Raw genomic sequence first — 12955 nt, forward strand, 5'->3', positions numbered from 1 at the left:
AAGAAACTCATAGTGATCATATTGGGTTCTAAAGGCATTCTTAGGGATATCTACATCTCTAATCTTAAGTTGATGGTAACACGATCTAAGATTAATCTTAGAGAAACATGTCGCACCATGAAATTGATCAAACAAATCATTGATTCTAGGAAGAGGACATTTATTCTTTATGGTCATTTTGTTCAAATGATGATAATCAATGTACATACGAAGGGAATCATTTTTCTTACACATGAATAATAGGGAAGTACCCCACGGACACACACTAAGGCAGATAAAACCCTTATCTATGAGGTCTTTCAATTACTCCTTAAGATCTTTTAGCTCCGTTAGAGCCATTCTATAAAGAGGGATAGAAATCAGACGAGTGTTCGAAATAAGATCAATCCTAAAATCAATGTCCCTATCAGGAGAAACACCGAGAAATACCTTGGGAAACTCATTAAATATTAGAACAGATTCTAGAGAAGGCTCTTTTGAGTTAAAATATTTAACTCGGACCAAACGATACAAACACCCTTTTGAAATTAACTTTTGAGCCGTTAAATAAGAAATGAACCTTCTCTTAGGCACTGGGAACCATCTTCCCATACATTGACTCTATGGGTACGAAAATCGAAAGAATCACAATAAGAGTGAAACCAATCCATCCCTAGAATGACATCAAAATCGCCCATATCCAATTCTATTAGGTCTACAAGAGTATCTCTACCATAAATTGAAATTACACAACTGTTATAGACCCTTCTAACAATTACAGGATCTTTGACTAGGGTAAAAATAGAAAAAGGAACTCACAGACTCTTGAAAGCACAATTAAGATGCATAGCCATATATGGCGTCACATAATAAAGAGTAAACCGTGGATCAAGTAAATAATACATATCATGGGAGAAAAGTCTCAACATACTGTGATAATATTGGGAGATGCCTCAGAATCCTAGCTAGTCGCAAGTGCATACAAGCGGTTCCTTCCAGCACCGATGCCAGAAATAGAAATAGAGGCAGACATAGCGCTTATCAGTGTGGGAGTAGATGGAGTAGCAATAGGGTCCCTATTGTCCCAAGAAGCTGCTAGAGGGGCACTCATGATGAATGTGCCCAATCTAATAACAATGAAAACATCTATTTCTCCTCTTCTCCTACTAAACACGATGAATCAGTCCATAAAATCTGCAAGGTGATCTGGGTAGGGCCAATTAGGCACCACTAGCCTATAATTGGACACCCAATGCCCGAGACCCACCACTAAACTAAGACCTAAAATCACCCGAAAACATTGGGTAAGGAAACCGAACACTAGCCGAGGAGAAAAAATCAAACTTCCCTACTTCCTCTATGTCTACTTGACACCATCACCACTACTATGCTAAGAAGGGCTGAATTTCTTTCTTTGCCTCTTACTAAGCTCAACTTGCTTCTTTTTCTCTTGTTTTACTTGTTGAAAACACACAATCGACCTAGAAATATCCATGTTTTCACTCAATAAGGCCGCCTTGCTTTCAAGGACTAACTCATGGGACAATCTTAAGACAAACTTACATATTCTAGCCCTCATGTTAGAAACTATCTTGGGAGCATACCTTGACAATTGATTGAATTTTAAGGCATACTCTTGAACAGATATCCTCCCTTACTTCAAGTTCACAAACTCTTCCAACTTTGTCTCCCTCAACTCTTGAGGAAATTAGTAGTCTCAGAAATCTTCATAGAAGTCTTCCCACATGACAGGGCTAGCATTAAACCATATAGACAAATCTCACCCATCGTAAGATCGGTATGCTACATCCTTCAATTGGTAGAGAGCAAACACCATGGCCTAAATCTTTAAAGCATTTATGATTCAAAAGATCTTATCCATTTCATCAATGAAGCCTTGAGGATCCCCCTCAACCTTTATACTAGCAAACATAGGAGGGCTCAACCTCATAAATTGGAAAATTCTTGTGGCCTTTGAAGAAATAATAACCGAAGCATCATGATTGAGAGGCTACCATTGAGTACAGAAGTTGATAGAGCGGCGAAACTCAAAATTAGTAGCATCCCTCTAAGGTGACGAAATAGGAAGGTCACTTTAATAGTCAAGGCTGGTAGGGACAGGTGGAACCACACAAAGATGGTCATATGCCACAACCCTAGCTCGAGTCTGAATTCCAGAAGTTGAACGAACTTTGTCCATAGGGCCTTTAGAAGGCTTTTCCTAAGTCTTAGATCTCCTTAGAGGCATGTTCTAAAATATAGAAAACAGAAATCATACTAATCCTAGACCTTAGACTCTATAGCTTGAGATTGAAACACAAGAAAGAGAATCATTTCCTAATATATCTCATAGCTCTTCTATTCTAAGTGCGGCCCTCTTCACACCTATTAAAGAGACTCTACTTGACACGGTATTTTGGACACCCAACTGAAAATGAACCTAGGCTTTGATACCAACTTAACACGCCTCGAGACCGGGCATGTCTTATGGGCACCTCAGACCTACATGAATCGTAGGTCACCTTAATAACCTATCACAATCATCACATCAATCAAAAGGGTCGGGTGAATCCTGAACATATAATAAAATAGTGGGAACAATACAAGTAGTCATAACTTAACAAATCTAACTATTTCATAAATATCAACACACTAACAAATATGCTTAAGTCTAATTATCCATAATACCTCTATATAAAGCGATGTTTAGAAATATATATATTGGGACATGCCCTTGATAATAACGAAATCAAGTCAGAATAAGACTAAGTCTAAAGATAGGGGACCAAGAATGAACATCTTTTGAAATAAGGAAGCACACCACTCCGAGGTCAATGCATAAACCGCTTTAATCACCTAATCACTATGTAGGAAAAGAAGATAATGCTCTAGCACCTATGTCACATGGGGACATAATATTTGGAGATGGTTAGGGTTGGAACGATAGCATGTAACTCAAGGATAAAGATAAAATAGCATCATTATTTAACAATAAGTCAGTATATCATATTCAATCGTGTCCACACACATATCCTAACATATAGGTATATCACTTGCTAATCAATAAATTAAGGCTCTATAATATTCTTGAACATTTATTCATAAGTGATGGAGTGGAAGACTCTGACCTTCCATACTTAGATTCAACAATTTTATTTAGGCATAGGACTTTAAACATAATCACATGCCATTAGACAAAGGACTTTAACCATGCTCACTCATCCATTAGAGAAGGACTTTAACAATATACATAACCATTAAAATAAGGGACTCTGACAACATATATTCATCTAGGCAAGTACTCTAACCTCATACCAAGGGACTCTAGCTGCAAGCCATTTCACTAAGAGAGATACATTAACCTTAAGAGATCTCTTTAGTCAAGGGACTTCAACCTCGACTAATTTCATTGGGCAAGGGACTCCAACCTTAAGCCATTTCATAATGCAAGAGACTTCTACCTCAGGCCATTGACAATCCCATAGAGATAGAGGTTGTTATTAGAACTTTTAATGATGTGCATGTTATACATGCATCCAACACCAAGGATGAAGTCCATATAAACCAGGAGAGTGAGTTCATGCAAGTAGAGAGTTACAGTGAAGATGACAAAGTAATCCAATCTTAACTTAGGGAATAATCTCAATAAATAGAATAGGTGTAGGAGGAAATCCAACTTTATTTCTTTCATTATTTTATTTTATTTTAATATAATTATCTACTATAATTACTATTGTAGGTTCTTTTTTTAGTTGGAAAACAAGCATTGACAAAGCCAAAAAAGTATGCAGGAGTAATTTGGATAGTGAGAACTACGCGTGGGACTAACCACGTGAAGAACTACGAATGGGAGAAACTTGAGGTGCCCATGAGTTGCTAATACTTCAGTCTTTGTCCATATACGATACTTTTTGCACCCTTATAATAGTATTTTTTGGCACTGAGGACAATGCCAACTTTTAAGTGTAGGGTAAGATAAATACTTGAAGGCTTTTATGTTTATGTTTTTACTTTATTAATGTGTTGTGCTAATAGTTAATATTGTTAGTGCAATCGTTGGGTGTTTTGTAACTTCTTTTACCGCTGGGGTCCTTTGAACCTTCAAATTTCTTTTCTTCATAAATTAATGAAATTTCTCGATGATGGATAGCTAACAACCATTTTAAGAGTAAAATAGTCCTTATGATAGTAAACTAACCAAACATCCTTTGATAATATAGGTGCTTAATCTAGATATGTTAAGACAATGTTATGTAACTCTTGACAAACATTGTGTATACAAGGTAGATATATTTTATTTCAAATATGTAGGCTCTACAATTGCAACGACCATCATTCTAAAGTGTAATTTTCCATATTTTGATCAATATACCCTTTCCTATAGTAGTTTTATGTTATTTACAAGTTTTTTGAATGGTTGGAACAGTCCTTAAAGAAGTATGAAGTGATTTATATGATTTTGAGGTTTTGAGTAGCCTTTAATGTAATATACTTGACTTGGGCCAGTGTTTTGTGATATAATATCAAGTGGTGATTCTGTCAGTTCCATTAGATCTGAAATATGGATTTTAGGTAAGAATTATTATTGGTTTAGGTTGTGAGATTATATTATGATTTTTAAGCATTTGGATGAGAAACTAGTTTATTTGGCTTAAAGGGGTTCCCAATTAAAACTTGTTCGTAATGACCTCTTTTGATAAATCTGATGGTTTCATTGAATCTTGAACATCAAAACTAGTTTAGTAGCACTATCGTGTTATTTTTTGGAGTCTCAACCAAAATTTGAGGGTTCATAAAGGATAATTTAAGACTGAGACTAATTATTCCTGCCCAGATTCTGTTGCACTAGTTATTTAGTCATTGTTATTGCATGGTAGGGGCTTGATATCATAAAGAGTAAGGACCTTATGCATCATAATTGCATGGTGTGGTACTATGATTGAAAGGTTCAAATGAGGTAAGAATTATGGTTGCATGGCTCCTTCTTATGATCACAATGACCAAACTTGTAGCATTCAATTTTGACCTTTGTAATCATATGGTGGGTAATATGATCGCAAGGAACAATTACTCGGACAGTATATAAACTATATTTTTGTGATTTGACTCTATTTTCACCATTTTCAAGATTGGGTAGCACGGTTTTAGGGGAATCTAAGAGGTTTTATTCATTAAATTTGATTTGGATAAGCTTCTAAACCATTTTTTTTATATATTATACATTGATGATATTTCAAAAAAAATCTATAATATTCTGATTTTAAACTTGGAGTTTTGGATCTTGTCTGGAAAAAAATGAGTATTTTGATGATTTCTAACACGAGTCAACTAAGTTTTTGGTGGAATTTCCTATTTGGAATCCTTCAAGTATGGATGATATGACTATTAAAAATTCTAGATTTACTCGTATATTCTTGGGCTTAATTTTGAAAGTGATTTTGACCCAAAATTAAAGTATGCTAATATGGGTATCAGTTAAAGATTCTAACTCAAAGGGTCGTTCTTTAGCTTTCATCCCGGTGATGAATGATTTTCTAAGGTTTTTCCTAATAATCTTCTTGGTGTCCCTACTGAAAGGGATATTGATTTTGTTATTGATCTTGTTTTGGACACTTGTCCTATCTCTATTCCCTCGTATAGAATGGCTCCAGCTGAGTTAAAAGAGCTTAAGGAGAAACTAAAGGATCTTTTGGACAAGTATTTCATCATCCTAGTATGTCCCCGTGGGGTGCAATGATAATTTTTGTGCATAAAAAGGATGGGTCTGTTCGGATATGTATTGATTACCGGCAATAGAATAAGGTAACGATAAATAATAAATACCCTTTTTCCAATTATAGATGATTTGTAGGGTGCTATATTCTTTTCTAATATCGATCTTCGATCAGGGTATCACTAATTAAATATTAGTAAGGAGAATATCTGTATGACTATCTTCCCAACTCGATATGGGCACTTTTAGTTTTGGTTGTGTCTTATGCGTTGACTAATGCCTTGGCGGCATTCATAGACACTATGAATAGGGTCTTTCGTTAGTTTCTAGATTTGATTGTCATTGTATTCATAGATGATATTCTGGTATACCTAAAGCGTGAGGTGGATCAGGTTGATCACCACCACATTGTGTTGCAGACCCTAAAGAGCAGCATTTGAATGCTAAATTTTTTAAATAACAATTTTGGTTGAACGCTATCACCTTTCTGGGTAATGTAATATCTAGCGAGGGATCATGGTGGATTTGTAGAAAGTTATTGTGGTTAAGAGTATCCTAGACCTACGACTCTAATCGATATTCATAGCTTTATGGGTTTAGTAGGTTACTATAGGTAGATTTATGAAGAGATTTTTTTACTATAGATGACCCATTGACTAAGTTAACTCAAAAAAAGGTAAAGTTATTGCAGTTTAATGCCTAAGAGGGTTGTTTTGAGAAGATGCAGGATAAGCTGAATTTTGGCCCAGCCTATACCTTGCCTAAAGGCACTGATGGTTTTGTCATCTATTGCGATGTTTTCCTTGTTGGGCTTGGATGCGTTTTGATACAGCATAACAAGGTGATAACTTATGCCTTTAGATAGTTAAAGGTACATGAGAAGAATTATCCAACTCATGACTTTGAATTATTGGTTGTGGTGTTCGCGTTGAAAATCTTGCATTATTATCTTTATCGAGTGCATATGGCTATCTTTTCAAATCATAAGATCCTATAGTATGTGTTCACTCAAAAGGAGCTAAATCTCAGGCAAAGGAGTTGGCTTGAGCTGCTCAAGGATTATGACATGATCCTTCTCTAAAATCCAGGTAAAGCTAATGTGGTTACCAATGCTCTTAGTAGGTTATCCATTGGGAGTCTAGCTCATGTGTATAATGAGAAGGGAGAATTGGTGAGAGATGTTCACCATTTTTCTAACCTTGGAGTTTTCCTCTTAGAATCGGAAGATAGTAGTGTAATTGTTCATAGCATTCAAGTTCATCTCTTGGTGATGAGGTGAAAAAGAAGCAAGTGTTGGATCCTATATTGATGCAATTTAAGGGGATGTAGGTGGGAAGAAATTGATGGCCTTTGAGGTTAATGATGATGGTTGATAATGCTAAACTTACGCATTAATTTAGCGCAAGGCAGTCGTCGTTAATATATTTACCCAACTTTGGAGTCGGGGTCGAATCCACAATGAATAATGTGAGTGGCGATTAAGCTAATTTGAAACTAAATCTATAAGTTGAAATAAAACAAATGATACAAAAAGATAAAATGGCGGTTTGTAATGATTGAACAAAAGTTATAACACTTCAGTTTGCTTAAGAAACTCCAAGCTAAAATTTAAAGGGTTTAAATCAATGATAAAGAGAAACTACACTTGTGATCACTATGATTATTAATCCATGATAAATAATAACTGTAGTATTGGGTTCTCGTGACTAATGGGAAACACCAAATTATCAGTTTCGATAGTCCATCTAAGTGTTTCTCAACCTGCCTAGATGTTGAACTCCCTAATTCTCTCGAACTTAGCAAATCATTCTATTCATATTGATTTTATCTCAAGTTGATCAATCTTCTTACAACATTAATCATTAGATGAGACCTTAACCTTCCCAAATCCTTGTTTATAATTTGCTACATTTAGTTTACTTCTCAGTTCGAGCAAATCAACATAAGGCAGGATTTATTGTTTGCAACCAATAAATAATAATCATAACGAAGGAACTATCAAGATGTCCCCACAATCACGCAAACCCTAACCAACTATTAAATCCATGGGGGAATAATCATATATCCCATAATCCTAGTTCCTCTCTATCACTGATTTGAACCATTGAAATTTTAGTTTTGAGCTCTGGAGCAAGGTAAAACTTTAATTATTGTTTGATCATCAAAACCCCCATTTTACCTTTTCATATCATTTGTTTGAATTCAACTTATAGCTATATTTTTAAATTAGTTTAATCGTCACTCACATTGTTCCTCGTGGATTCGACCACAACTCTAAAGTTCGGTAAATATATTAACAACGATTGCCTTACACTAAATTGATGTGTATGTTTGAGCGTTACCAAAAATAGCGCGGTTGTCGGGGAACAATTTGGCGTATTGAGTTTGTTTTGAGTTGTAGCCTACTTGCTTGAATTCAAACTTGTAAATATTTCTTTTTAGTTTTCTTTTATTTCTTGTCTTAGGTAGATTTTTATTTTAGTTTACTTATTACTATGGCATCATGGAATATACATGAGTTTGGTAGTTGGAAATTTTATCTTGATGATTCATGTCCATATTGTGATAGACCCTACTTTTGGCATGATTGTAGATATGCTCCCCGGAGAGAGATGTGTGCACCATCTCTATCCTACCAGGATTATGATTGTTCTTTATGTGGTTGTCAAGATGGACATTGGAGTGATTGCCCGAATGCCCCCTCCCCCTATCTTGCTAACCCAAATTCTAGTTCTTCTTATGAGTTTGATAGGTCTTATGGTTAAGAAAAAGAAGAATGAAGCAGCAGAAAGATTGGTAATGAAGCTATATTTCAACGAATGTTGGATCTCTAAAAAGAAATGAATGATATCGAATGTGATATGCGTCAAGACATGAAGCCAATCATTCATGAGGATATGGATATAAAGGTCAATCGTTCAAAGCATTCTTCTATATTATGTTTAGATGATATCTTATCTGTGGAATCATTTAAAATAACAGAAGAGTATGAAGATGAGGAGCAAGAACCCCATATTCATGTTGAGCTTGATCTTGTGCAACCTTCAGTGATTTCCCAACCAACCGAATAAACCATGAGAGATAATGCCAAGATTGAGGAAATCGTGCTAGAGGCAAAAGAAGAAACAAAGAAAATCTCTAATAAATACTCTAGCCCAATTTAAAGTGAGTGTGTAGGAGATAGTGTAAATTTTGAAGTAGGATTGATTGGGCCTCATTCAAAGCACTTTTCTACATTATGTTTAGATGATATCTTGTTTGTGGAATCATTCAAAATAGTAGAAGAGTGTGAAGGTGAGAAATAAGAATCCTATATTCTTGATTTTACATTAGACAAGCAACATAAAAACACACCTCACTTTAAGGCCGAGTGGTTTACCATGCCCAATCGATTACTCGACTTCTTATTTTTTGTACCACCCCTATGATTAAGGCAAGAAGATAGACTCTAAGTTGGGGGTGAAATTCATATCCTCAAGGTGGAGGAAAAAACTGAGTTGGGTCGTTCCACGACACTAAATTAGGTGCTACTTGAGAGGTAACCCAAGGTATTTTATTGTTTCTATTCATATTATGTAATTGACATTAGATCTTCGCACCCATGGTTCCACAGGTATGTTTATAACTCTTGTTTTGGTTTGACGCATTGGGGACATTGGATGATTTTAAGTTGAGAGTGGGGCTTCTTATGGGCGTTGATGTTCTCTTGGGGTTTTTTATGTCGTTCCTTTTTTCCACAGAGTCTTGTTCCTAGTAGACCGGCGTGCTTAGGTGTATTTTGATTTTTTGTAAAATATTGTAGTTGACTTGGAAAAATACAAGTACCTTAGGTAGTTAACATATTTTTGTTGATTTTTGAACACCTCTCCAATGGTCTGTTTTATAACTGTGTGAAACGTATTTATGTGTGACCACTGTGCATCTTGTTATGGCTTTAGTACTAGTGACATGATAAACATTGCTACACAATTGAATGAACCGAATGGGTAGTAGCTTGTGATGTACCTTTGTGCCATGTGTGTTTGAGATACTACCTAGTTCTCGTTGTGTGTTAAATCCTGAACTTGCCCAGTTGGTCTTGCCTTGGTTGTAGGATAGCGGTTAGGAAAGGATCATAGGTCGTTGTTGATATTAGTCCACTTTTATCCTAAATGACATCCCATGTGTGAATAATATCCCTTGATCCTGATTTTGAGCCTGAATGCCTATTCTTTTTATGTTACCTATGACCTTCCCATTTGTATCACAATGAACCTATTTTTACCCTGGTCGTCATTAGATATTGTACACTTTGACTTAGGGAAATAGCCTATGTTAAGGGTGGATATCATAGGGGTGCTTGATGTAAAGTGAGTATGAAGAAAGTTAAAAAATGCAAGGCTGGGTGTGGTAGAAAAATAATGAGAAAAGAAAAGTTGTGAAAAAAAGAAAGTAAATGAATAAAAACTGCACCCAGCTTGAATGTGCTTTAATCAAGAAAGGGTGAAATAAGGTAAAGGTTGATAAGTGAGACCCTAAGAATAGTGTAGCGCCAAGGAGGCCCAGTTACTTTTAATATCCTTGTGTATCATACCAGCCCCGAGCCTACATTAAAAGATGAAGAAAAGTCCTATAATGATAATGAAAATAAAGGCAAGCTTATGGTATTTGGCATACATTGACTGGAACTTTTTTTTGAGAATGAGTGTCACTTGACCGTCCCCACATTGAAATGCTTGAGTACACATATGAGTGAGGAGGTACCCCTTTGTTGTAAGAGTACACTGGTTATGTTGCTAATTGATAACTTGTTGGGATAGTGTAATCTTGGTACATGAATTGTTGTAGTTGCTGAATTGATGTCATATCTTGATTCCTGTGTGTCGTATTATTGTTTTTCAATAATATGCACAGTTGTTTTTTTAAAATTTATTGACCTTGGATATGGTGAAGATGTTTTGAGCTAAAATGGATGATTTACTAATGAATGTGCTTTGTATCCTCTTAGTTATGTTTTAGTTGCTTGAGGAAAAGTAATTGTATTAAGTTAAGGGTGTTGATGTGTGAGCAGATGCTAACACATTTGAAGCTTTTAACTGAGAATAATTGCAAAGTCTTAAGCAAATTTTGTCATTTTTGATTGTCTTCTCTTTGATATTGCACCAAAACTCGAAATGCAATAGAACCAACAATAATGGAAGTAAAAGAGTTGATTACTGAGCAAGTAGAGGGGGAAGTATAGCTGACAACTTGTTTGATAAGCCGTCAGCCTTGGGATAAGTTATCAAAAGTACCGTCAACCTTAGACAGAGAATTGTATTCAGCTAGAATACGTGACAACATCTGTGACATGCCGTAAGAAGTGTGATAAGCCATCAGGATTATAGTTAGACATAGAATAGACTTCAGCTGGAATACGTAATGACATCTATGATAGACCGTCAGAAGTGTGATAAGCCATCAGGATTGTCGTTAGGCTTAGCTAATGAATGGGATTTGAAGTAAATAATCGATGACGTATGTGACAAGTCATCAAAGGTCTGATAAACTATGATGCCTTATCGTCAACCTAAGGCAGAGATCGTCAAAATTAAAGAGGAGCTGACGACATTCCTAATAAGTCATCAGACTCCAGATATGCCATCACCCAAGACGTCATCTGTCCAAAAAAAAGTTGTGATCTGTGATTTTGTTTGCATAAATAGGCTTAGGTATTTAAGTGAAAGTTCTAGGGTTTTCATAAAAAGCTAGAAACGGCTCCATTTTCTATAACACTAAAACTTAGACGTCAATTTAGTGCAAGACGATCGTCGTCAATATATTTACCCAACTTTGGAGTTGAGATTGAATTCACGAGGAACAATGTGAGTGGCCATTAAAATAATTTGAAACTATAGCTATAATTTGAATTCAAACAAATGATGTGAAAAGATAAAATGGGGGTTTTGGATGATCAAACAATATTTAAAGTTATACCTTGCTTCGGAGCTCAAAACTAAAATTTTAATGGTTCAAATCAGTGATATAGAGGAACTTGGGTTGTGATCACTATGATTATTAATCCCCATCAAATAATAAATGTAGCATTGGGTTCTCATGACTTGTGGGAAACACCAAATTATCCATTTTGACAGTCCATCTAAGTGTTTCTCAAACTACTTAGATATTGAACTCCCTAATTCTCTCTAACTTAGGAAATCATTCTATTCGTACTGATTTTATCTCAAGTTGATCAATCTTGTCACAACATTAGTCATTAGATGGGAGCTTAACCTTCCCAAATCCTTGTTGATAATTCACTACATTTAGTTTATTTCTCAGTTCGAGCAAATCAACATAAGGCAGGATCTATTGTTTGCAACCAATAAACAACAGTCATAACAAAGGAATTATCAAGTTGTCCCCGTAATCACTCAAACCCTAAGCAACTATTAAATCCATGGAGGAATAATCATAGATCCCACAACCCTAGTTGTGGGTTTTAGTATTGTATAGAAAAGAAAGAGATAGAAACAATTAGATTCACCATTCAAAGTAATTAAACTTACAAAAAATGAAGTCTGAAGTTGATTCTCTCGCAAGTTCAAGAGAAAATTTCCACAACCAAATCAAAGAGTTGAAAACACTAGAACTTGTCCTTAAAAACATCATCCTAATTATGGAAACAAAATCACAGGTCATAGCTTTTTTCTTGGATAGGTAACGTCATGGGTGACGGCTTTTCAGGAGTCTGATGACTTATCAGGAATGTCATCAGCTCCTTTTCACTTTTTACAATCTCTTTCATAGGTTGACGATGAGGCGTGATGGCTTATCAGACCTTTGATGACTTATCAAAGACATCGTTGATTATTCACTTCAAATCCCATTCACTTGCTAAGCCTAACGACAATCCTGATGGCTTATCACAATTCTGATGGCCTATCACAGATGTCGTAACACATTCTAGCTGAAGCCCATTCTCTGTCTAAGGTTGACGATACTTTTGATAACTTATCACAAGGCTGACGGATTATCAGACAAGTTGTTAACTATACTTCCCGCTCTACTTTCCCAGAAATCAACTCTTTTACTTCCATTATTGCTGGTTCTCTTGCATCTTAAATTTTTATGGCAATTTCAAAGAGAAAACAATAAAAAATGACAAATATTGCTTAATACTTTGCAATTATTCTCAGTTAAAAGCCTAAAATGTGTTAGAATCTTCTCACACATCAATAGTAGCTTACGGTACCAAGGGAGATTGCTTGTTCCTGATATAGATAGGTTACGAGAGATAATCTT

This window comes from Capsicum annuum, chromosome 4 (assembly GCF_002878395.1).
Source record: "Capsicum annuum cultivar UCD-10X-F1 chromosome 4, UCD10Xv1.1, whole genome shotgun sequence".
NCBI lineage: Eukaryota > Viridiplantae > Streptophyta > Magnoliopsida > Solanales > Solanaceae > Capsicum > Capsicum annuum.